Source organism: Panthera uncia, chromosome D2, assembly GCF_023721935.1.
Source record: "Panthera uncia isolate 11264 chromosome D2, Puncia_PCG_1.0, whole genome shotgun sequence".
Classification (NCBI taxonomy): Eukaryota; Metazoa; Chordata; class Mammalia; order Carnivora; family Felidae; genus Panthera; species Panthera uncia.
This window is the reverse complement of record NC_064818.1, coordinates 17,823,234-17,848,611: the sequence shown is the minus strand read 5'-3', so window position 1 is coordinate 17,848,611 and position 25,378 is coordinate 17,823,234. Positions and strand designations below refer to the sequence as shown.

The following is a 25,378-nucleotide window of genomic DNA, read 5'->3' as shown; positions in this document are numbered from 1 at the left end:
GGAAACCAAATTCTTCCCCTTCCCAAGGATTTGCTGGCTTTTTCAGTTGTTGAAGGCTGTAGTAGTCTATTTGATTAGTGACATTCTCAAAGTATTATTTCAAAGACTGTTTCGCGTTCATGTGGTGACCAAAGTCTCTGTTTCTTAGCTTGCATTCGGCTGATGGTTTGACAGAGAATTCTTTAAAAGCCAGGAGCTCTCTGACTCTGCAAATTGGTTCTGTGCCTGGGTTCTCCTCTTTTAGTCAGGCCTGCACCGTGCCTAAAGATCAGTTCAAGGTGAAAGCTTAGAATCTTCTCAGGTTGTTCTGAGATTGCATCTTGCTTTAGGAATCCATGTGCCTGTATAGATGCCTGGTTGCTTTAAATGTTCTAATTTCCTAGAAGAACTCTCTACAGCTTTGCCTTATGTTGTCTATTGTATGTTGGACTATAATCTTTTTTTCCAGGCATCTGAAGGTTGTTAATTCAGCTTGTCATGTTGTTAAGCTCTTTTGGTCTGATTTCTGAGTTAGGCAAGCAGAGAGAAGCACTTTGTATCAGCCCTTCAGGTAATCTTCAGACAGGTTAGAAGAGACATGTGGCCCCCCACTCGTGCTCTGTCTCTCTCTGTCTCAGAAATAAATAAACATTAAAAAAATTTAAAAAAAAAAAGTGGGGCACCTGGGTGGCTCAGTCGGTTAAGCAGTTGAGTGTCTGACTTCAGCTCAGTTCATGATCTCATGGTTCGTGGGTTTGAGCCCCACATCAGGCTCTGTGCTGACAGCTCGGAGCCTGGAGCCTGCTTCTGATTCTGTGTGTGTGTGTCTCTCTCTCTCCCTCCCCCACTCATGCTCTGTCTCTCTCTGTCTCAGAAATAAATAAACATTAAAAAAATTTTTAAAAAAGAAGACACATGGGGCTCACATATATGTGACCTACACAAGAATTTGCAAATAAAGTGTGTTCTTCTCCCTCCCCAAACCAGAAAAATTGTCCCACACTGGGAAATCAGGCTGCTGCATCTTTAAGCCTGTTGTCACTAAGACCGTTGCTGCTTTAAGACTGGGGCCACTTTAAGGCTGTTGCCACTTTAAGACTACAGTCAAGGGGGAAGGGATGGGGGAAGGGCCTCCAAAATAGCCAGAAAAGATTTGTGGAATTTTGAAGTGCCTTTTTCTTGATCCAGCTTTCACTTGGTTGCTGTAAACTTTTGACTGTTTTCCAGAGTTCTTATAAAATGTGTTCTGACAGTTTCTGCTTGTTTTTTTAATGTTTCTGTGGAAGGGGTGAGAGCTTGGGGCTTCCTATCTGTCGTTTTTCTGACATTACTCTGCTATTTGTTTTTACATGCAGGCTTTCCTTTTGTAATAAAATGTGCCTTGGAAAGAACTACATTGATTTCGAGCTTAGGAATATGCGATTTCTTCCTAATATTACAGGCGGAGACCTCCATGTCCGAGGAAGGGCTGGCTGTGCTCTAGAATACCGGCCGTCTCACCACCTCCGCGATGTCCATCCAGCGGTGACCCTCCGCCTGTCCCAAGAGGTCTCAACGGTTTCATCCAGGTAGCAGTATGCGTGCCTTTGTTTGCAGCACAGATAAGCATGTTGTAAAATCAGTTCAGTTGCAAAACATTTATTGAGTGCCTGCTGTATGTCAGGAAAACACTGGGATATAACCGGGGATAAAAATAGCAGTTGTGTGCTAAAGGAACTTACTTCTAGTGAGAGAGACAGATGGTGAGCCAATCATTTCAGGACAATGTGAAGTTTCCGTCATGGGGTTATGTGGAGGGCCCCATGGGAGCACAGAGCAGGGACTTTCTGGGGTTGAGTCTTGAAAATAAAATCAGTTAGGAGTTAGCAAGACAGAGAAGGAGGGACTGCCAGATGGAAGGTTCATAACACAGCCTGAATGAAAACTCGGGTCGCCTGAGTCCCGGTTCAGGATGTTTCGTGCTTATCCAAGTTTTAGAGTTTCACTGAAAGCAGACCTGTCTTCTCATTGAATCTGGTGGGGCTTTTTTTTTTTTTTTCCCTAGTAAGTTTTGTGGCATTTTGCTCTACTCGCAGAATTTCATTTATTAAAGCGATTACATAATCACTGTTCTAGACAACCACTTCCTTAGTGAGGATGTCATCTAATAGACTCCGTGTTCTGGTCTTTAACGTATTACTAGCTATTGTTATGACCCATGTTCCAACACTGCTTGGCAGACTTTAGCTTGGTGGCCTCTAGAAATGAGGCCTTGCCTTTCTGAGATAGACCCGTGGGCGTGCTTGTCTAGGCTCAGTCCTAAGGAATCGATCTCTCCTGAAGGGGGGGTCTTGGTGGCATCCCATGGGACTCAGTGCCCCGGGAAACAGATGAGTGGATTGGGGGTGGGCCTTGCCAGCCTAGCGGAACCCCTGGATCCTTTCTCCCAGCTCTTGAGTTGGGACATGCCCAACTACAGGATTTATTTGGTAGCTGTAGGGGTCAAGTACAGATAGAGCCAAAGCTTCATGCTGAGGCAGGTCAGACAAAGCAAAAGACAGGATGAAAGGATAAAGGAGTAGGAGCCCTGAGCAACCAGAGAAACGAGTATATAGAGAAGGTAAGTGACCAGGCATACAGAGAGAGGCTGAGATGAAAGATGACAGGGTGGGGGGAGGAGGGGGATGAGGAGGAGGAGGAGGAGGAGGAGGAGGAGAGAGAGAGAGAGAGAGATGTTGCTGTTCATTCTTCTGTTTTCCTTGAGGCCCAGCTGTACTTCTTTGGTCAAGCTGGGTTCTCTTAAGTTTCTCTGTATCTTAAAAAAAAAAAAAAATTTAATATTTATTTACCTTTGAGATAGAGAGAGTGCGCAAGACCGAGTGGGGGAGGGGCAGAGAGAGAGGGAGACACAGAATCTGGAGCAGGCTCCAGGCTCTGAGCTGTCAGCCCAGAGCCCGATGTGGGACTCGAACTCACGGACTGGACCACAAGATCATGACCTGAGCCGAAGTCAGAGCTTAACCGAATGAGCCACCCAGGTGCCCCCAGGTTTCTCTGTATCTTAAACAGTGAACCCTTTGCTTGCCTTAGCTTCTGTGGGCTTCTGATCCCTCAGTGAAAATTGCTCCCGATTCCATCCGGTGCACATCGGTTTCTCCCCAGGCCCAGTGGCTGATGTTTTCCCTCAGAGTGAGGGAGATTCAGCCCTCAGTGAATTCCTTTTCCTAGCTGATGTGAAGGCATTTAACCCTGACTTTTCCCGCAGACATGGAGAAGTCTCTGTGGTTGATGAGACTCTGGTCGATGCCACTTACGGGCAGTTCCACATAAGCTATGGATTAGCCATTGGATTGCCTCCCGCACAAAGAGATAGTCATTAATTCAAAGCACGGCTGTACCAAGAGTCGACACATGGCTATGTGGTGGTCTATGAAATGTACCAGGCCAGGAGCCGGGAACACCAGATGCCCAGTTCCAAATCCGCCTTTAACTGGCCCCTGACTTGTAGCACCGGTGGCTTTACCCACAGTGTGGGGTTTTGATGCACAAGGTGAAATGAGACAAGTATACGAAAGCTCTTTGAAAAAGTGCAGTGTGTGTTATCCTCAGATATGTGAGGAACTGTATTTGGCTGGAGGGAGCCGGAAAGGGCCAACTTCTTTCCCATTTGTCCTGTCAAAGACCCACACTGGCAGGACGGCTGGAGGATGATACAGAGACTGAGAGAAACGTAGATCTTAGTTCTGGCTGTGCTTCAAATCACGGTGGTGCTTTAAGGACCCAGAGGGGCTCTGCTTACCGAGTCCCTCTGAATCAGAAGGTCCTTGGGCGCTGGTAGGAGGCCAGGGATGAGAACCTGTTCTGGGGTTCTGTCTCCTTTGAGGGCAGAACTCTGGGAGGCAGGTGGAGGCTGAAGTCAGAGCCGAAGGAAGAGGCAGCAAGAGCCAGAGCACCGCGCTGAGCACAGAAACGTGCCCATCTTCCCCTTTGCCAGTCACACTGATGAGAACCAGGAGCACAGAGATGTCATCAGGACTAACAGCCGGCAGCTGTTGGAGTGGCCCTGCCAGATGGTGAGTTGGTGCGGTTATGCCAGGGTTGATGTGCGGTGGGAAGGGGTCAGGGCAGCCTTCACCCCCTGCCTCCCTTTGTCCCCAGCAGAATCCTGCTTCTTGGTGAGCAGTGTCTCTCTTGGGTGTGACGAACGTCTGGTCCTACAGAGACAGCGCTTCGGGTGTTTCCATCAAAGCCAAAGGCAAGCCTTTTGGTTTTAAGATTTGACCGCTGGCACCTGAAAGGACGAGTGATGGGAAGTAATCTCATGTGTTTGTGTTTGGAATTTGGCTATTTCACATGGCCAGAGTATACTAAATAATGGAATTTGACCACTGGAAATGAATTCTAGACTCTTCTAGAGTCTGTTAGAGAACGGCCTGGCCCCTTCCACCTCCCTAGGACCATCTCTTATATCTCGTAGACACACTGGGGTCTTCCAGGCATATGCCTGCCCTGCATTTCCACTCTGTGCATGTTTTTTCTCTGCATGGATCACTTTCACCCTAACGAGCCCCGTGCCCGAAGAACTCCTATGCATCCTTCAAAACTCAGGTCAGGAGTCATGTTTCCTGGAAACTTTGTAGGTGCTCTCCTCCCTTATCTGGTAAAGTTCACTGGGTTGATTTCCATCACAGAAAGCCCTGTGCACAGTGTGCTCAAAGGTCAACCGTGTGCTCCCCTTCCCCATGGCCAGTCCCTTCCTCTTGGGGACCGTAACAAACTATCTTTTCAATAGAAGGTATCTCCTGATCTTCTGGACTTGCCCATCTGAATAATAATAAAACCTACATTTTGAAACACGGATATTGCCTTATGGATACAGCCATCACCTAAGTCAAGAAATAACATTAGCAACATTTCCAGGGGCACCGTGCTCTTATAATCCAGCAAACATTTATGAAGTGCCTTCTATTCACTCATACATTCACATCTTCACCAAATATTTACCAATTATCTGTGACGGGCTAGATAGTGTGCTGGGACTCGTTACGTACAGAGATGAGGAAAGCAGAGGTTCTGGCTTCACCACGCACGTCTTTTAATGGAAAAGACAGTATCAGTCAAACAACCACACAAATGAATATACAATAGCAAACAATGATACGTGCAAGGGAGGCTAATCAAACACTGCTCTGTGCAGGTCACTTCCATGACTTATGTCCTTTAGCCCTCCCAAAAGGCCGATTTGGGGGGTACCATTGGTATTGACAGTCTAGACACGAGGAAACAAAAGTGAGGCTTTGCCCCAAGCCATGTAGCTGGAGGTTGGAGGAATCCCTGAAAAGGTCTAGCTAGTCAAGAAAGACGTCAGGAAGGGGCAAACCTTGACCTAGGTCTCGAAGAAAGGATAGGATTCAGGTAGGCGAAGCTGGGAGGGGCATTCCTCAAGTCGCCACCTGATTTTTAGTCCTTGCTGTGGAGGTGGGTGCCTAAGGCACCCATTGCCTTCTACCAAGGAAGGAATGCAGAATTCTGGTTTAGCAGGTGTTGGCTGTCTTCAAGGCTCTTCGGCAGCTCTACTATGGCAAAGACCTTCCAAGCTGAGACTTCACGCAACAGCTCCGGTTCGAAGGGAAAGTTTTTTCGTACTCAATCTGGTATTGACATCTGACATCCTGCAGAAGGCAGCCCGAAGCTTGAGGCTTCTGGCTGTGGGAGGCTCCCTCAGGAGAGCCTGCCTATATGCTGAAAGAGCTGCATTGGAGAACTCAGGAGCCTTGGGTCTCAGGAGGGGCTCTCTCGCTAGAAGCAGAGCGATCTTGGGGCCAAGCGTTTCAACTTCATTTCCTAACTGAGTGTCGGGACAAAGCTAGCATTTGACATTTTCTGAAGAAACAGTAGCTTTGACAGAGTGCCTCAAATAGGACAGATGAAGACCGCGTCATTGGAGACCCCAAAGAATACCCCAGGCACAATCTGACCGGCCCAGGGAGGCCGATACAAGATTATATGCAGCTTTTCTCCTGGTGGGATAGAGCTGCTTCGGGGAGGTGAGAGTGGAAATGTACTTCTTCAGGAGAGAGGCAGTTGGGAGGGCTTTCATGGGGCCGAATCTTTGTTTCGCCGCTTACTAGCTGTATTACCTGTACAAGTGACTTCCCCTCTGGGAGCTGGTTTCTGCATTGGTCCAATAGGGATACAGTGTGAGTTTTATTAGATAGTGTTGGATTTAAAGTTCGTACACATCTAGACATGGGCACCGTGCCTGGCATGGAGCAGGCAGTGTTGGCATCCCACTTTTCCTCATCTGCATGGGCTATGTCCTTTTCACAGCATTGGACCACACATTTATTGTAGGGAGTTGAACAGCTCAACCAACACACTCTGGGCACTAGCTGGCAAGCCTATCATGGGGGCACAGGGAGGGGGTGTTCTTGTTTTGTATCTTCTTCCTCCTTTGAAAATTTTTCCTCCTCTGAGACTCCACGCAAGGCCAGACTTAACCAGGCACGACCATGGGACCGAAGACACATCCTTCAAGTTATGCTGTGCACAGACCCAGGTGACCTCAAACACCCTCGTCCTTGGCTGGCCTCAATTTTGTAAACACATGCTGCACAAGACCCTGTGTCCCCTGGGACTTCTGAGAGTCCCGTGCTAGATGGCTTCCCCAGCAGCAGAAATGCTGAGGAAATAAGAAATTTCCATACCAATGAGCGAGAACCACTTACTGGTTTCAGGCCAGCTGGGGCCCCTGATTGTGACTTGTAGGAGTATGCTTGGCAGAGATTAAACTCCCTCTTTAATTTTTGATGTTGTTTCTTTGTTCCTTGCCTTGACCCAACAGGGTCTTGGAAGTTTTAAAAGAAAAAAAAGTCCCCGCCGCGTAGCAATGACTTGAGGTCGTGTAATAACTGATTACAGTTTACATACATTTTAGTTATTTCCATTAAAAATGTGGAAAAATAGCAGAAAAAGGATGCCATAAAAACAAATGGTTCTTTTTGCACAGAGACGCAGCCCAAAGGAGGAACAAATTTGCTATTTTTATATGTATAGAAAACACATCTTCCAGTCTTCTAGGTAGTCCACAAACCAATTTATGTTGACTTTGCTTGGGGCAAGGAAGTACATTTGGGGTTCCTTCGAACTCTATTTCTGTGACAGAAATGAATACCTGCCCCTTTTGGTAATGGATTAGGATGTGATGCTTTGTCTCCTTTTAGGGACAAAAAATAGGATTGAGGGAAGGTATCGTCTCTGGTTCCTAGACTTTAGGATAGATTTTGCTAGCTGTCAACATGTATTGTCCTTTGTTGTAAATGCTGGAGTCACCTTGTCCCCACCCTTGGGGTGCAGGTGGTGTCCATAACGGGGCAGGAAGAAGGATGTGTTGTATGTTCATCCATGCTTGTATTGTGCTAATTCTGGTAAATGAGGGTAAGTGGCGCTAAGGCCCCTCCAGGGACCATTTATCTTGTTTACCAGATGGAATCGAATATGCCAGTCTTTTTTTTTTTTTCCTAAAAAAATTTTTTTGTTTTTGTTTGTTTTTGTTAATTTTTCTAAACATAAAACTTATTTATTATTTTATTTTTATTTATTTTAAAAATGGAATTTATTGTCAAATTGGCTTCCATACAACACCCAGTGCTCATCCCAACAAGTGCCCTCCTCCATGCCCATCACCCATTTTCTCTCTCCCCCACCCCCCCCACCCATTCACCCTCAGTTTGTTCTCTGTATTTAAGAGTCTCTTGTGGTGTGCCTCCCTCCCTCTCTGTTTGTAACTATTTTTTTCCCCTTCCCTTCCTCCGTGGTCTTCTGTTAAGTTTCTCAAGATACACAAATGAATGAAAACATAGGATATCTGTCTTTCTCTGACTGACTTACTTCATTCAGCATAATACCTTCCAGTTCTATTCCCATTGCTGCAAATGGCATGATTTCATTCTTTCTCATTGCCAAGTAGTATTCCATCGTATATATAAACCACATCTTTATCCACTCACCGGTTGATGGACATTTAGGCTCTTTCCATAATTTGGCTATTGCTGAAAGTGCTGCTATAAACATTGGGGTGCATGTGCCCCTTCGAAACAGCACACCTGTATCCCTTGGATAAATACCTAGTAGTGCCATTGCTGAGTTGTAGGGTAGTTCTATTTTTAATTTTTTGAGGAGCCTCTGCACTGTTTTCCAGAGCAGCTGCACCAGTTTGCATTCCCACCAACAGTGCAAGAGGGTTCCCGTTTCTCCACATCCTCGCCAGCATCTACAGTCTCCTGATTTGTTCATTTTGGCCACTCTGACCGGCGTGAGGTGCTATCTCAGTGTGGTTTTGATTTGTATTTCCCTGATGAGGAGTGACGTTGAGCATCTTTTCATGTGTCTGTTGGCCATCTGGGTGTCTTCTTTGGAAAAGTGTCTATTCATGTCTTTTGCCCATTTTGTCACTGGATTACTTGTTTTTCAGATGTTGAGTTTGGTAAGTTCTTTATAGATTTTGGATACTAACCCTTCCTCTGATATGTCATTTGCAAATATTGTTTCCCATTCCATCAGTTACCTTTAGGTTTTTTGATTGTTTCCTTTGCAGTACAGAAGCTTTTTATCTTGATGAGGTTCTAGTGGTTCATTTTTGCTTTTAATTCCCTTGCCTTTGGAGATGTGTCCAGTAAGAAATTGCTGCAGCTGAGGTCAAAGAGGTTGTTGCCTGCTTTCTCTTCTAGGGTTTTGATGGTTTCCTGTCTCACATTTAGGTCTTTCATCCATTTTGAGTTATTTTTGTGTATGGTGTAAGAAAGTGGTCTAGTTTCATTCTTCTGCATGTTGCTGTCCAGTTCTCCCCAGCACCATTTGTTAAAGAGACTGTCTTTTCCATTGGATACTCTTCCCTGCTTTGTTAAAGATGAGTTGGCCATCTTTTGTGGGTCTGACTCTGGATTCTCTATTCTATTCCATTGGTCTATGTGTCTGTTTTTGTGCCAATACCATACTGTCTTGATGATGACAGCTTTGTAGTAGAGGCTAAAGTCTGGGATTGTGATGCCTCCCGCTATGGTTTTCTTCTTCAATATTGCTTTGGTTATTTGGGGTCTTCTGTGATTCCATACAAATTTTAGGATTCCTTTTTCTAGCTTTGAGAAGAATGCTAGTGCAATTTTGATTGGGATTGCATTGAGTGTGTAGATTGCTTTGAGTAGTATTGACATTTTAACAATATTTATTCTTCCAATCCATGAGCATGGGATGTTTTTCCATTTCTTTGTGTCTTCTTCAATTTCCTTCATAAGCTTCCTATAGTTTTCAGCATATAGATCTTTTGCATCCTTGGTTAGGTTTATTCCTAGGTATTTTTTGGTCCTTGTTACCATTGTCAATGGGATCAGCATCATTATTTCTCTTTCTGTTGCTTCATTACTGGTGTATAAAAATGCAACTGATTTATGTACATTGATTTTTGTACCCTGCGACTTTGCTTAATTCATGTATCAGTTCTAGCAGACTGTTGGTGGAGTCTTTCAGGTTTTCCATGTAGAGTATCATGTCGTCTGTGAAAAGTGAAAGTTTGACTTGTTCTTTGCCTATTTTGATGCCTTTTATTTCGTTTTGTTGTCTGATTGTTGATGCTAGGACTTACAACACTATGTTAGACGACAATGGTGAGAGTGGACATCCCTGTCGTGTTCCTGATCTCAGGGGGAAAGCTCTCAGTTTTTCTCCATTGAGGATGCTATCAGCTGTGGGCTTTCCATATATGGCTTTTAAGATGTTTAAGTATGTTCCTTCTATCCCGACATTCTTGAGGGTTTTTATTAAGAAAGGATGCTGTATTTTGTCAAATGCTTTTTCTGTATCTATTGATAGGATCATATGGTTCTTATCCTTTCTTTTATTAATGCGATGAATCACATTGATTAATTTGCAAACATTGAACCAGCCCTGCAGTCCAGGAATGAATCCCACTTGATCGTGGTGAATAATTCTTTTTATATGCTGTTGAATTCGATTTGCTACTATCTTATTGAGAATTTTTGCATCCATATTCATCAGGGATATTGGCCTGTAGTTCTCTTTTTTTACTTGGTCTCTGTCTGGTTTAGGAATCAAAGTAATACTGGCTTCATAGAATGAGTCTGGAAGTTTTCCTTCCCTTTCTATTTCTTGGAATAGCTTGAGAAGGATAAGTATTATCTCTGCTTTAAACGTCTGGTAGAACTCCCCTGGGAAGCCATCTGGTCCTGGACTCTTATTTGTTGGGAGATTTTTGATAACCGATTCAATTTCTTCGCTGGTTTTGGGTCTGTTCAAGCTTTCTATTTCCTCCTGCTTGAGTTTTGGAAGAGTGTGGGTGTTTAGGAATTTGTCCATTTCTTCCAGGTTGCCCAATTTGTTGAATTCGATTTGCTAGTATCTTGTTGAGAATTTTTACATCTGTGTTCATCAGGGATATTATATTGATGTATAGTTCTTCTTTTTTGTGGGGTCTCTGTCTGGTTTGGGAATCAAGGTATTGCTGGCTTCATAGAATAAGTCCAGAAGTTTTCCTTCCCTTTCTATTTTTTGGAACAACTTGGGAAGGATAGGTATCATCTCTGCTTTAAATGTCTGGTAGAATTCCCCTGGGAAGCTATCTGGCCCAGGACTCTTACTTGTTCAGAGATTTTTGTTAACTGAATCAGTTTCTTCACCAGTTATGGGTCTGTTCAAATTTTCTATTTCTTCCCGTTTGAGTTTTGGTAGTGTGCGGGTGTCTAGGAATTTGTCCATTTCTTCCAGGTTGTCTGGTTTGTTGGCATATAATTTTTCATAGGGTCCTCTGATAATTTCCTGTATTTCTGAGGGATTGGTTGTGATAAATCCATTTTCATTCGTGGTTTTATCTATTTGGATCCTCTCTCTTTTTGAGAAGTCTGGCTAGGGGGTTATCAATTTTGTTTATTTTTTCAAAAAACCAGCTCTTAGTTTCATTGATTTGTACTACTGTTTTTTGTTCTTTGTCATTTTGGATTCTGTATTGTTTATTTCTGCTCCGATCTTTATTATTTCTCTTCTGCTGGCCTTGGGGTTTCTTTGCTGTTCTGCTTCTAGTTCCTTTAGGTGTGCTGTAAGATTTTGTATTTGGGATTTTTCTTGCTTCTTGAGATAGGCCTGGATTGCAATGTATTTTCCTCTTAGGACTGCCTTTGCTGCATCCCAAAGGGTTTGGATTGTTGTGTTTTCGTTTTCATTTGTTTCCATATATTTCTAGATTTCTTCTTTAATTGCCTGATTGACTCATTCATTCTTTAGTAGGATGTTCTTTAACCTCCATGCATTTGGAGGTTTTCCAAACGTTTTCCTGCAGTTGGTTTGAAGTTTCATAGCATTGTGATCTGAAAATGTGCATGGTATGATCTCAATTCTTTTGTTTATTGAGGGCTGTTTTGTGACACAGTATGTGATCTGTCTTGGAGAATGTTCCATGTGCACTCGAGAAGAATGTGTATTCTGCTGCTTTAGGATGAAAAGTTCTACATATATCTGTCAAGTCCATCTGGTCCAGTGTGTTATTCAGGGCCATTATTTCTTTATTGATTTTCTGCCTAGATGGTGTATTCATTGTTGTAAGTGGAGTATTAAAGTCCCCTGTAATTACTGTATTCTTACCAATAAGATTGGTTATGTTTGTGATTAATTGTTTTATATATTTGGGTGCTTTCTAATTCGGTGCATAATCATCTATAATTGTTAGCCCTTCTCGATGGATAGACCCTGTAAATATTATATAATGCCCTTCTTCATCTCTTGTCACAGCCTTTAGTTTAAAATCTAGCTTGTCTGATATAAGTATGGCTACTCCAGCTTTCTTTTGACTTCCAGTAGCATGATAGATAGTTCTCCATCCCCTCATTTTCAATCTGAAGGTATCCTCAGGTCTAAAATGGGTCTCTTGTAGACAGTAAATAGATGGGTCTTGGTTTTTTATCCATTCTGATACCCTATGTCTTGATTGGAGCATTTAGTCCATATACATCCAGTGTTATTATTGAAAGATATGGGTTTAGAGTCCTTATGTTATCTGTAGGTTTCATGCTTGTAGTGATGTCTCTGGTGTTTTGTCTCACAGGATCCCCCTTAGGATCTCTTGTAGGGCTGGTTTAGTGGTAATGAATTCCTTCAGCTTTTGTTTGTTTGGGAAAACCTTTATCTCTCTGTCAATTCTGAATGACAGGCTTGCTAGATAAAGGATTCTCGGCTGCATATTTTTTATGTTCATCACATTGAAGATTTCCTGCCATTCCTTTCTGGCCTGCCAAGTTTCAGTAGTTAGGTCTGTTACCACCCTTATGTGTCTACCCTTGTAGGTTAAGGCCCGTTTGTCCCTAGCTGCTTTCAGAATTCTCTTTATCTTTGTATTTTGTCAGTTTCACTATGATATGTCATGCAGAAGATAAATTCCTGTTACATGTGAAGGAAGTTCTTTATGCCTCCTGAGTTCAATGTCTGTTTCCTTCCCCGGATTGGGGAAGTTCTCAGCTATGATTTGTTCAAGTACACCTTTGGCCCCTTTCTCTCTTCTTCTTCTGGAACTCCTGTGATATGGATATTGTTCTGCTTCATTGAGTCACTTAGTTCTCTAATTCTCCACCCATAGTCCAGAATTTTTTTCTCTTTTTTTCAGTTTCATCTTTTTCCATAATTTTATCTTCTATTTCACTTAATCTCCCCTTTGCCTCTTCAATCCTCCCTGTTGCTGCCTCCAATTTATTTTGTACCTCATTTATAGCATTTTTTAATTCATCATGACTATTTTTTAGTTCCTTGAATTCTGCAGCAATAGATTCTCTGCTGTCTCCTGTGCTTTTTTTCAAGCCCAGTGATTTATCTTATGATTATTATTCTAAATTCTTGTTCAGTTATATTGTTTATATCTGTTTGGATCAATTCTTTAGCTGTCATTTCTTCCTGGAATTTCTTTTGAGGAGAATTCTTCTGTTTTGTCATTTTGGCTAGTTTTCTGTCCCTTATGTGTTTTAAAAGCTTGTTACGTGCCCCTCACCTCATAGCATTACCATATTAAAGAGGGTCATACATTGTACAGGGCCTGGCCCTTCAGGAGGTTTTTTATTTTTTTTTTGAAGAATGTTACTTGCTCACTGTTGTTGTGACTTTGGGTGCTTTATCTCCCTACTCTTAGTGATGTTTTGGACCCTTCACCAGGTGTACTTTGATATGTTCATTGAAGTAGCCCCAGAAAGGAAAACAAACAAACAAACAAAATACAAATAGAAAACAAAAACATGTACACACACACAGAAACAAAAAAAAATCCCCCAAAACAAAAAAAACAGAAACACCAGCTACAAGTAAACAACAGGGTGGAGGCGAAGCTGATGGCAGAGACGTTACCCCATACAAAGAGAGAAATGACAGGGGTGGGGAAAAAATAAAAATTGACCAGACAGAGAAACTATTTGGCTTAATCCAGAGAGAGAGAGAAAGGAAAATAAAGAAGGAGGTGTAGAACATATATCAACAGCATGGATTAAATATGTGTCCGCTCAAACAAACCAACAACCAGAATAACAAGATTAGAGGAGGGAAGCCATAAGAAGGATGGAAGAATATAGCTATATGATAAGAATTGTCAGAGAATTAAATCAGGCAATCCAACAGCGCTGGTCTGGAGGAGGGGCTGTCTGGTTCTTCAGCGTCAATCCCACTCTAGTAGATACTCAGCCACCAGGCATGGAGGGGCGTGGTTTGGTGTAGGTATGTCCCGCCTGCACCGTGGGCCTGCTGTCTATTCCCTGAAGTCCTACATATGGCCCATCAGGTTGTCCCAATGAGTCCCTGGAAGTGACTCTATTTCTTTGCCTCCTGGATTCTTGGAGTTCAAAGGCCTTTGGACTCAACACTGCTTTGTTTGAGAGAGGAGAGAACTTTGGGTCCCCCTACTTCTCTGCCATGTTGGCTCCTCTCTCCAACCCCTCACTTCTGAGGGACTGCGGCGTCGACTGTAGCTGTTTCCAGTTTTTCACTTTCTTTCCAGCTGCTTTTTTTTTTTTTAATTTTTTTTCAACGTTTTTAATTTATTTTTGGGACAGAGAGAGACAGAGCATGAACGGGGGAGGGGCAGAGAGAGAGGGAGACACAGAATCGGAAACAGGCTCCAGGCTCCGAGCCATCAGCCCAGAGCCTGACGCGGGGCTCGAACTCACAGACCGCGAGATCGTGACCTGGCTGAAGTCGGACGCTTAACCGACTGCGCCACCCAGGCGCCCCTCTTTCCAGCTGCTTTTATGGGGGGGTTCTTTTCCCAAGCTCCCCACCCCCCCCCGCCACCCCCGCATCTCTGTCCTCTCTCTGCAAGCAAAAACAGCTCCCTGCCCTCCGCGGCTTCTCTCTCCCCCAGTTCACCTCTCCGCGCTGGGTGCCTGCTGAATTCTGTGGTTCAGGTTGTGCGGATTGTTGTGTTAATCCTCCAATCAGTTTTCTAGGTGTGCAGGATGGTTTCGTGTTGGTCTGGCTGCATTTCAGGGATGAGAAAGGCAAGAAAATTTCCATGCTGTTCCGCCGTCTTGGCCCCTCCTCCAAATATGCCCGTCTTTGTGATGGTTCAACCAGGAATCATATCTTTGTATTTAGCTTTAAAAAAAAAATGAATCAAAAGTAAACTACCAGCGTCTTATCTTTTTTAAAAAAAATGTATTTGTATGTCTTGTAGCCAACTTCTCAGTTATGTGATTAGCACCTACCCTGGCTCACCTCACACTCAATAGTTTCATTTTTTTTCCTATTTCTTTAAAAAAGTTTTTTTTTTTAATTATTATTAAATATTAAGTAGAGTTTCCACCATTAATTAAAATGTAGAAAGCTGCAAGAGCATACTGCTCTTACCTTGAGGGGAAAACCAGATAACCTGCAAAATTATAACTTTTTAAAGGCCTTCTTCATAAAGCTGACATTGTTGAATACTGCAGGTAAACTGAGGGTGTGGCTGCACAACCTTTTGCCCATACCTTAGAGAGATCAGAAGGTAGGAGTATCAGTCACACAAAAAGCTCTTTGGAGAGATGAAGGTCCTCAAATTTAAGGGCCTTGAGATGGGATTTATTCTGGATTATCCAGGTGGGCCGACTATAATCACATGAGTCCTTAAAAGTGGAGAAGCTTTTCTGGCTGCAGAGAAGTGGCGAAATGGCAGCACAAGAAAGGCTCTGCCCACCATTGCTTTGAAAATGGAGGAGGGGGATCACAAGCCAGGGAATGTGGGAGACCCCATTGTAAATGTCAAGACATATATAGGATCAAAGTAAATGGATGAGAAGAGTAAATAAAAGAAATCAAGGCTGGTTATATCAGTGTCAGACAAAGTCAATTTCTAACCCAGTGATAAGGAAGGACTTCCTATAATGACAAAGGGTACAGTAGCTTAAGAAGATGTAACAATCCCAAATGTGTATGCATTTAAAAACACAGCTCCAAAATACATAAAGCAAAAAATGATAGAACCAAAAGGAGAAATAGACATAATCGTAATTATAGTTGGAAATGTCAACATTCTTCTTTCAGTAATCGGTAGAACAAGCAGACCAAACAAAATCAGTAAGGATATAGAAACTGGAACAACTCAGTTGCAGGGTCTGGTCCCACCTTCTGGTATTCATACCTATGTGTGGTCCCCTTCACATCATACCAGTGTTGATCTGAGAGCCCTATATCATATGGCAGAGGTGATGGTATGTCACTTTTAAGATCAGGTTGCTAAAGACTGTGTTTTCTTTCTTTCTTTCTTTCTTTCTTTCTTTCTTTCTTTCTTTCTTTCTTTCCATAATTTATTGTTGAATTAGTTAACATACAATGTATACATTGTGCTCTTGACTTTGGGAGTAGATTCCCATGATTCATCAGTTACATACAACACCCGGTGCCCATCCCAACAAGTGCCCTCCTCAATGCCCATCACCCATTTTCCCCTCTCCCCCACTTTCTCCCCTCCCCCAACAATCTTCAATTTGTTCTCTGTATTTAAGACTATATTTTCTACCCTGCACGCTTATGTTCTCTCTTTCTTGGATTGTTCACTGTGGGGGAAGCCATCATGTGAACAGCCCTATGGAGGGCCTGGAACTAAGGGACTATGGCCTCCTGCCAATAGTCATGTGACAGAGCTTGGGAATGGATCCTTAAGTCCAGGCAAGTCTTCAGAGACTGAAGCTCTGGGCAACAGCTTGAAAGACAACTCCATGAGAGACACTGAGCCAGAACTACCTAGCTAAGCCACTTCTAGATTCTTTTAGAAACTGTGAAATAATAAATGTTAATTCTTTTAGGGTAATTTGTCATGCAGCAATAGATAATACAGTGACCAAAGATTTGACCTAATTGACAATTATTGAATACTCCACCCAGAAGATCACAGTACATATTCATATTCTTTTCAATAGCCCAAACAAATTTCATTAAGATAGATTATATTCTGGGCCATAAGACAAATTTTGTCATATTTCCAATCATTTTCTTATAGTTTAATTCTCATGATTTCTTTCTTTCTTTCTTTCTTTCTTTCTTTCTTTCTTTCTTCCTTTCTTTCTTCTTTCTTTCTTTCAGACCTTTCATCTGGGATCACTTTCCTGGTGCTTGAAATATATCCTTTGGAATTTGTTTCTTAAGTAAGAGTATGTTTCCAGCTAATTTAAGTTTTTGTTTTTCTTTCATTTCTTAAAAAATTTTATTTTACAGAGAGAGCACAAGCAGAGGAGAGGGCAGGGGGAGGGAAAGAGAGAGAGAGGGAGAGAGAGAGAGGATCTTTTTTTGAAGCATTTCTTTGTTTACTAATTTTCTTTTCTTTTCTTTTCTTTTCTTTTCTTTTCTTTTTTTTTTTTTCAAGAGAGAATCTTAAGCACAAGAGAGAATCTTAAACTCTGGGCTGAGTGTGGAGCTGGATGCAGGACTTGATCCCACAGCCCTGGGAGTATGACCTGAGCTGAAATCAAGAGTAAGACACTCAACCAACGGAGCTACCCAGACGCCCACAGTTTTGGTTTTTGTTTGTTTGTTTAAAAAAAAAATTAATGTTTATTTCTTTTTGAAGGAGAGAGAGAATACGAGTGGAGGAGGGGCAGAGAGAGAGGGAGACACAGAAGCCGAAGAAGGTTCCAGTCTCTGAGCTGTCGGCACAGAGCCTGATGCGGGGCTCAAACTCATGAATGGTGAGATCGCAATCTGAACCAAAGTCGAATGCTTAACCTACTGAGCCGCCTTGGCAATTCACACAGTTTTTGCTTTTAATAGATGACTTTTTACTTCTTTCCATCTATGACAGTTATTTGGACTGAAATAACTTTTTTTTTCTTCTTTCCATCTATGAAAGTTATTTTGACTGATAGAATTTTAGGTTGGTGTTTTTTTCTGTTAACATGTTGAGGACCTGGTTCCACTGTCTTAATTTTTGCTATTGAGAAGTCAGATACCAAACTAAATGTCATTTCTTTATAGGTAATCTGTCTTTCCTCTCTAGTTGTGTTTAATTTATTTTTGCCTGTGTCAGGAGTCAGCAAACTAGCCTACACACCAACTCTCACCCAAAAAACTAAAATTGTTACTAACTAACCCTATTCAGGAGAAGGTTGCTTGCTGTTGGTCTGTGGCGTTTTGCAACTTGACTATGATGTATCTTTTAAAATTAAATTAATTCATTAATGTTTTAGAACCAGTGTGAGCAGGAGGGAGGGGCAGAGGGAGAGAATCTTAAAACAGGCTCTACGCTAAGCACAGAGCCTGACACAGGGCTTAATCCCGTAACCCTGAAGTCATGACCTGAGATAAAATCAAGAGTCAGTCTCTATACTGACTGAGCCACCCAGGTACCCCCAAGGTGTCTTTCGATTTATTCTGCTTGGGATTCTTTGAGATTATTGAATATGAAGCTTTTTATCCTAGGAGTTTTAGAGAATTTTAATCTACTCTCACTTTAAATACTATCTCTGACTCTGTTTCTTTATTTCTTCTTTTGAAATCCCAACTAGACATTTGTTAGACTTTACTATCTTTTCTTTTGATCTTTCAGATTTTCTTGTTCTTGTTCTTCACACCTCATTCTGTGTAATTCCTTCAGATTTATTTTTCATTCTATAAATCTCTCTTCATATGTCTCATCTGCAGTTAAACCCAACGTAATTCTTTACATTTCAATTCTTGTATTTTTTAATTTTCCAAACCTTGGTCCTATAAAATTTTTATTCTTTAAATATTTTACATATATGCTTTTATATGTTTAATAATTCCAATTTTAGAATTCTTGGTGGGTCTGATCCTGTTGTTTTGTTGTTTTTTTTTTTTTCTGGCTCTAGCTCATGGAGACTTGTTTCCTTGGTATTAAATGATATTTTTATTTGTGAGCTCTTGATTGTTGAGATTGTACCTGTCGAAATTCTTTGGGTCCTCCACTGAAAGTTGTTTTCTCCAGGAAATGTTTGTATATGTCAGTTGCCTGGGCACTATTAGCTCGGAACCTGTTTTTTTTAAGATATAATTGACATATAACATTATATTATTTGTTATTACATTATCACTACTTGACATTAACATTACATTACTTGATTTAAGTATACAACATAATAATTTGATATTTGTATATATTGCAAAATGATCACAATAGTACGTCTAATTTAGCTAACATCTATCACCACACAACAGTTATAAATTCTTTTTCTTATAAGAACTTTTAAGATCTATTCTCTTAGCAACTTTCAAATATACCATACAGTATTATCATTATCATTTTCATTGGCTTCCATGTACTTTTCGATTTCTTCCTTAATTTCTTGGTTAACCCATTCATTCATTCTTGGTTAACATTCATTTAGTAGGATGTTCTTTAATTTCCAAATATTCATGGTTTTTCCCATTTTTTTCTTGAGATTGATTTTGAGTTTCAAAGCACTGTGGTCTGAAAATATGTATGGTATGATCTCGATCTTTTTGCACTTGTTGAGGGCTAATTTGTGTTCCACTATGGATCTATTCTGGAGAATGTTCCATGTGTCCTCAAGAAGAATGTGCGTTCTGCTACTTTAGGATGAAGTGTTCTGAATATATCTGTTAAATCCATCTGGTCCAGTGTGTCATTCAAAGCCACTGTTTCCTTGTTGATTTTCTGCATATATGATCTGTCCATTGCTGTAAGTGGGGTGTTGAAGTCCTTACTATTATGGTATTATTATCAATGAGTTTCTGTTATGTTTGTGATGAATGGATTTATATATTTGGGTGTTTTATGTTGGGGGCATAAATATTTATAACTTAGCTCTTCTTGGTGGATAGACCCCATAATTATGATATAATGCCCTTCTTCATCTCTTGTTACAGTCTTTATTTTAAAATCTAGTTTGTCTGATATAAGTATAGCTACTCCAGCTTTCTTTTGGTGCCCATTAGCATGATAGATGGTTCTCCATCCCCTTACTTTCAATCTGAAGATGTCTTTAGGTCTAAAATGGGTCTCTTGTAAACAGCATATAGATGGATCTTGTTTTCTTATCCATTCTGATACCCTATGTCTTTTGATTGGAACATGAGTTCTGTGAGTACTGACAGATATGAATTTATTACCATTGTGTTGCCTATAGAGTTTGGAGTTCCTGGTGGTGTCCTCTGGTCCTTTCTAGTCTTTGTTGCTTTTGGTCTTTTTTGTTTTGTTTCATCTTTTCTACCCTCAGAGAGTCCCCATTAAGATTTCTTGCAGGGCTGGTTTAGTGGTCACAAACTCCTTTAGTTTTTGTTTGGGAAACTCTTTATCTTTCCTTATATTTTGAATGACAGCCTTGCTGGATAAAGAATTCTTGCTTGCATATTTTTACTATTCAGCACGTTGAATATATTCTGCCACTCTTTTCTGGTCTGCCAAGTTTCTGTGGATAGTTCTGCAGCAAACCTGATCTGTCTTCTCTTATAGGTTAAGGACTTTTGTTCCCTTGCCGCTTTCACAATTCTTTCCTTGTCTGTGTATTTTGTGAATTTGACTATGATATGCCTTGTTGGTAGTCTTTTTTGTTGTTGTTGAATCTAATGGGAGTTCTCTGTGCTTTTTGGATTTTGATGTCTATGTCTTTCCCCAGATTAGGAAAGTTTTCTGCTGTAATTTGCACACATAAACCTTCTACTCCTTTTTCTCTCTCTTCATCTTCTGGGACTCCTATGATTGAGATGTTATTCCTTTTAAATAAGTCACTGAGTTCTCTAATTCTCGTATCATGTTCTTTTGCCTTAGTTTCCTTCTTTTTTTCTGCTTCATTATTCTCCATAATTTTGTCTTCTATATTGCTGATTTACTGCTTTGCTTTGTCCATCCTTGCCTCCGTGGCATCCATTTGAGATTGCATGTTGGTTATAGCATTTTTAATTTTGTCATGACTGGATTTTGCTTCTTTTATCTCTGCAGAAAGGGATTCTATGCTTTTCTCCAACCCCTGCTAGTATTCTAACTATTGTGATTCATTTTTCCGAAGAAGACATGCAGATGGCAAACAGATACAAGATGCTCAACATCACTAATCATCAGGGAAATGCAAATGAAAAAGCACAATGAGATATCACTTTACACTTGTCAGAATGGCTGGAATCAAAAAGACAAGAAATAGGGGTGCCTCGGTGGCTCAGTCAGTCAAGTGTCTGACTCCTGATTTTCGTTCAGGTCATAATCCCAGGGTCATGGGATTGAGCCCATCGTTGGGCTCTGAGCTGAGAGTGGAACCTCCCCCCTCTTGCTCTCTCTAAAATTAAAAAAAATTTTTTTTAAGACAAGAAATAACAAATGTTGGCAAGGATATTGAAAACAGGAATCTTCATGTGCTTCTGGTAGGAATGTAAATTGGTGCAGCCACTCTGGAAAACGGTGTGGAGGTTCCTCAAAAAGTTAAAAATAGAAATACCATATGATTGAGTAATTCCACTACTGGGGTATTTACTCAAAGAAAACAAAAACATTAATTCAAAAAGATGTATGCATTCTTTATTTTATTTATTTGAATCCTCTTTTTTTTTTCTTGGTGAGTCAAGCTAAAAGTTTGTCAATTTTGTTTATCTTTTAAAAAACCAGCTTTTCACTGGGTATTGTATGTAAGCAATGAATCATAGGAGTCTACCTCCAAAACCAAGAGCACACTGTATACACTGTATGTTAGCTAACTTGACAATAAATTTAAAAAATAAAAAAAAAATAAAAAAAATATTGGGTTTGAATATAAAATAAAATAATTTGAAATAAAAAAAAAAACAACCCAGCTCTTAGCTTCATTGATCTTTTCTGTTGTCTTTTTAAGTCTTTTATTTATTACTACTCTGATATTTTAGTAGTTTCTTGAGGTCTAAAGTTAGGTTCTTCATTTGAGATTGTTCTTGGTGTAGGCATTTATTACTATGAACTTTCCTCTTAAAACTGCTCTTGCTGCATCCATCCCATAAGTTTTATTTTTTTAAATTTTGAAGTATAGTTGATACACAATGTTACATTAGTTTCAGGTGTACAACATAGTGATTCAAAAACTCTGTATGTTATGCTATGTTCACAAGTGTAGCTACTGTCTGTTACCATATAATGCTATTAAAATACAATTGATTATATTCCCGATGCTGTGCCTTTCATTCTCATGGCTTATTCATTCCATAACTGAAATCCTCTATCTCCTACTCCCTTTTATCCATTTTTCCCATTCCCCTCCCCTCTGGTAACCATCAGTTTATTTCTCTTTATTTATGGGTCTGCTTCTGTTTTTTGTTTATTTATTTTCTTATTTTGGTTTTGTAGATTCCACATATAAGTAAAATCACATAGTATTTATCTTTTTCTGACTTACTTAGCATAATATCCCTTAGGTCCATCCATGTTGTTGCAAATGGCAACATCTCACCTTTTCTATGGCTGAGTAATACTCCACTGTGTGTGTGTGTGTGTGTGTGTGTGTGTGTGTGTGTGTATTTTCTTTATCCATTTTCCACCACATTTTCTTTACCCATTCATCTGTTGATGCATACTTGGGTTGCTTTCATATCTTGGCTATTGTAAATACTGCTGCAATAAACATAGGGTGCATATATCTTTTTGAATTAATGTTTTTGTTTTCTTTGGGTAAATACCCCAGTAGTGGAATTGCTGAATCATATGGTATTTCTATTTTTAACTTTTTGAGGAACCTCCACACTGTTTTCCAGAGTGGCTGCACCAATTTACATTCCTACCGGAACTACATGAAGATTCCTGTTTTCAATATCCTTGCCAACATTTGTTATTTCTTGTCTTAAAAAAATTTTTTTTTTAATTTTAGAGAGAGCAAGAGGGGGGAGGTTCCACTCTCAGCTCAGAGCCCAACGATGGGCTCAAGCCCATGACCCTGGGATTATGACCTGAACGAAAATCAGGAGTCAGACACTTGACTGACTGAGCCACCGAGGCACCCCTATTTCTTGTCTTTTTGATTCCAGCCATTCTGACAAGTGCAAAGTGATATCTCATTGTGCTTTTTCATTTGCATTTCCCTGATGATTAGTGATGTTGAGCATCTTGTATCTGTTTGCCATCTGCATGTCTTCTTTGGAAAAATGTTCAGATGATGTGCTCATTTTTATTCAGATTATTTGTGTTTTTTGGTGTTGAGTTGTGTAAGTTTTTTTTGTTAATTTTTTTTTTTTAACATTTATTCACCTTTGAGAGACAGAGAGTAAGCAGGGGAGGGACAGAGAGACAGGGAGACACAGAATCCGAAGCAGGCTCCAGGCTCTGAGATGTCAGCACAGAGCCCGACGCGGGGCTTGAACCCAGAAATCGTGAGACCATGACCTGAGCGAAGTTGGACACTTAATTGATGGAGCCAACCAGGCGCCCCGAGTTGTGTAAGTTTTTTATATGGCTATTAACCGCTTATTGGCTATACCATTTGCAAGTTCCTTTATCCATTCAGTGGGTTGCCTTTTTGTTTTGTTGATAGTTCCTTCACTATGTAAAATCTTTTTATTTTGGTGTCATCCCAACAGTTTAATTATGCTTTTGTTTCTCTTGTCTTAGGAGACATATCTAGAAAAATGTTGCCATAGCTGATGTCAAAGAAATTACTATCTTTGTTTTCTTCTAGGAGTTTTATGGTTTCAGGTCTCACTTGCTGGTTGTTTAATCTATTTTATTTTATTTTATTTTATTTTATTTTATTTTATTTTACTTATCTCTCTATGTATTTATTTTTGAGAGACAGAGAGCGGGCAAGCATGTGCACGCACACACATGAGCTAACAAGGGAGGGGCAGAGGGAGAGAGAGAATTTCAGGCAGGCTTCACACCCCGCATGGAGCCCAATGCGGAGCTTGATCTCACGAAACCTGAGCTGAAATCAAGAGTTGGACACTTAACCGACTGGGCCACCCAGGCACCCCAGAGGTGTTTAATCCATTTCATTTTTGTGTGTGGTGTAAGAAAGTGGTCTAGTTTCATGTTTTTGCATGTAGCTGTCCAATTTTCTTAGCACCATTTATTGAAGAGACTCTCTTTTCTCCATTGTATATTCTTGCCTCCTTTGTTATAGATTAATTGACCATATATGTATGGGCCTATTTCTGAGCTCTCTATTCTGTTCCATTGATCTCTAGGTCTGTTTTTGTGGTTATATTTACTATGGTAAATAGTGGTTATAATTACTATAGTAATTTCATGACTTTAGCTTTGTAGTATATTTTGAAATCTGGAGTATGATACCACCATTTGTTCTTTCCTAATATTGCTTTGCTATTTGGGCCTTTTGTTCTTCCATATAAATTTTAGGATTATTCGTTCTAGTTCTGTGAAAAATGCTATTGGTATTTTGATTGGGATTTGTATTGACTCTGTAGACTGCTTTGAGTAATATGGACATTTTAACAATATTGGTTTTTCCAATCCATGAGCATGGAATACCTTTCCATTTGTGTTGTCTTCAATTTCTTTTATCTGTGTTTTACAGTTTTCGGAGTACAGGCCTTTCACCTTCTTAGTTAAGTTTACTTCTAGGTATCTTACTCTTTTTGGTGCAATTATCAATCAAATTGTTTTCTGAATTTCTCTTTCTGCTACTTCATTATTAGTCTATAGAAAAGCAAATGATTTCTGTATGTTAATGTTGTATCCTGAAATTTCACTGAATTCATTTATCAGTTCTAATAGTTTTTTTGGTGGGAGTCTTTAGGGTTTTCTATATATAGTATCATGTCATCTGCAAATTGTGAAAGTTGAACTTGTTTACCAGTTTGGATGTCTTTTCTTTCTTTCTTTCCCTTTGCATGTATGTGTGTGTTTGATTCTGTAGCTAAGACTTCCAGTTCTATGTTGAATAAAAGTGATGAGAGCGGACATTCTTGTCTTGTTCCTGATCTTACAGGAAAAGCTTTCAGCTTCTTACCATTGACTATGATGTTAGCTGTGAGTTTTTTTTTTTTTATATGTGGCCTTTATTGGGTTGAGGCATATACTCTCTAAACTCACTTTATTGAAAGTTTTGATCATGAATGAATCTTGAATTTTGTCAAATGCTTTTTTCTGCATCTACTGAGATAAAATTATTTTTTATCCTTTGTTTTGTTAATGTGATGTTATTACATTGATTGATTTGCGATTATTGAATCATCTTTGCATCCAGAATCAGTCCCACTTGATCAGATGAATGGTCCTTTTAATGTATTGTTGAAGGTGGTTTACTGATATTTTGTTGACGATATTTGCATCTGTGTTCATTGGGGATATTGGTCTATAGCTTTCTTCTTCTTTTTAATCTGTGTGTGTGTGTGTGTGTGTGTGTGTGTGTGTGTGTGTGTGTGGTGTCTTTGGTTTTGGTATCAGGGTAATTCTGGCCTCATGGAATGTATTTGGAAGCTTTCCTTCCCCTTCTATTTTTTGAAATAGTTTGAGGATAATGGATACTAATTTTCTTTAAATGTTTGGTAGACTTCACCTGTGAGTCTATCTGGTCCTGGACTTGCATCCAATAAGTTTTAGTTGTGTTTCCATTTTCATTAGTCTCAAGGTATTTTTTCTTATCTCTCTTTTGAATTTTTCTTTGGCTCATTGTTTGTTCAGTAGCATGTTGTCTAATCTCTACATATCTGCACAGTTTCCAATTTTTTCGTCTTGTAGTTGATTTCTAGTTTCACACCATTGAGATTAGAAAAGAGACTTGATATGATTTAAATCTTCTTAAATTTATTAAGACTCGTTTTGTCCTGGAGAATGCTCCATGTGTGCTTGAGAAAAATGTGTATTCTGTTGATTTTGGATGGTATGTTATGTATGTGTCTGTTAAGTCATATGTCAAGTGAAGTATTTTAAGGCCCATGTTTTTTGTTGATTTTCTGTCAGATTTACCCATTGTTGAAAGTGGGGTATTAAGTCCCCTACTATTATTGTATTACTATTTCT

General features: G+C 40.2%; 1 long non-coding RNA gene across 1 annotated transcript; it reads left to right on the top strand.

The window, feature by feature from the left end:
• The first annotated feature begins 1,137 nt into the window (after positions 1–1,137).
• Positions 1,138–5,573, top strand: LOC125932634 (uncharacterized). Its single transcript, XR_007460709.1, has 4 exons — positions 1,138–1,267; positions 1,421–1,547; positions 3,842–4,031; positions 4,120–5,573. It is a non-coding gene; the product is annotated as an uncharacterized LOC125932634 (long non-coding RNA).
• The last annotated feature ends 19,805 nt before the right edge of the window (positions 5,574–25,378 follow it).